At 37.5% G+C, this 1,638-nt stretch overlaps 1 pseudogene; it reads left to right on the top strand.

The window, feature by feature from the left end:
* The first annotated feature begins 486 nt into the window (after window positions 1–486).
* LOC143676151 (olfactory receptor 2T12-like) lies at window positions 487–1,310 on the top strand (annotated as a pseudogene).
* The last annotated feature ends 328 nt before the right edge of the window (window positions 1,311–1,638 follow it).

Here is a 1,638-nt window from a genome sequence, read left to right as displayed (position 1 = left end):
TACTCATTCTTAAAAGCATGAATCATAGAAATTTTGGAAATATGAAAACATTTAGCAATTAGGGTTTGACATCGGTCTCATCACATTCATTGATTTTTTCAAGACATATGTAATTTCAATGGAATGTTTTAAAATCTTAAAACTTCCTTTTTATGATTTTTACAATGTTTTAATTTGTAGTGTATGTTCAACCCAAATTTCTCATTTTAACTACTTCAATATGTACAATACAGTTACATTAATTATATTCCCAGAATTGTGCTATCAAAGCCATGATCTAACAACAAAAACTTTCATCAGCTTCAATGTAAATTTTGTACCTTTTATAAATACTACCCATCCCATCAAATGTCAACCCCAAGCAAATATTAACTTTTTTTTCTGTTGACAGTGCTGCTCCTGTTAAATCATGGAAATTTAAAACCACACATAGATTTCATTCTTGTAAAGCTCTAACAACACAGGGGTCCACAATTCTCCATTGTGATGATGCTGACAGTTGCCTTCACCTCCCTGCTGGGGAATACCCTCATGATCCTCGTGATGCACCTGGACCACCACCTTCACATGCCCATGTACTTTCTACTGACCTAGCTCTCCCTCATGGATGTGATGTTGGTTTCCACCATTATGCCCCAAATGACTGCTGACTACTTGACTCAAAATAAGTTCACCTTCCCCCCTGGCTGTGGGTTAGAAATCATCCTCTTCCTCACACTGGGTGGTGGAGAGTCTTTCCTCCCGGCAGCCATATCCTATGATTACTATGTGACTGTATTTCACTGTCTACAATGTTCCATCCCCATGGCTGGAAATCATTTCTGAGAATGATTTTGGGGTCTTGTTTTCTGGGAGCAACTGTTGGACTGATGCCGGTTGCTGTTGTCCTATGCTTCCCCTTTTGCAAATCAAATAGATTTGATCATTTCCTCTGTGAGCCTCCCATGCTCTTGCACCTAGCTTGTGCTGAAACAGCTGTCTTTGAGTATGCCATGATATCTGCTGCATGTTAACACATCTGGTCCCATTCTCCTTTATCTTAACTTCCTATCATCTCACCCCAGCTGCTGTTCTCTGCATGCAATCCACAGATGTCTACAAGAAGGCTTTTGTCACCTGTGCATCACATTTGGCTACGGTGGAACCCTTTTATGGAAAAGCTATTTTTCATTACATGAGACCCAATTCCTACAGGTCAGCTAAGTACGATAAGGCTGTGCCAGCTTTTTATACTGTTATCACCCCTTTGCTGAATCCCCTCTTTTCTCTTCAACAGTCTGAGGAATAAGAAAGTCAAGGAAGCCTTATAGAAGTGTAGAAATGAGTATTTTGCTTTACCTCATCAATAAAGTGAGCTTTCCCCAACTTTTTAAGGTGATGATTTGTGATTTCCCAGAGTGAATGTATAACTTTGTATATGTGTTTATCTACATATTATTCAATCTACCTTTTTGGAAATGTGTACAAATCTCAACACTTTGGTCTCATTTGCAAATTGTGGAAGAATAAACATCTGAAAATCACACCCACTTCATAAAATATTAAACACCATATATCACAGTAAATATTTCTTCAAAGAATTAACTTGGTAATCAATTTTGAGAAATACTTGCTGAATATTTTTTATAATGATGTAGT

This window comes from Tamandua tetradactyla, chromosome 3, assembly GCF_023851605.1.
Source record: "Tamandua tetradactyla isolate mTamTet1 chromosome 3, mTamTet1.pri, whole genome shotgun sequence".
Lineage (NCBI taxonomy): Eukaryota > Metazoa > Chordata > Mammalia > Pilosa > Myrmecophagidae > Tamandua > Tamandua tetradactyla.
The sequence above is the reverse complement of the archived record's forward strand: the minus strand, read 5'-3'. Positions and strand labels throughout refer to the sequence as shown.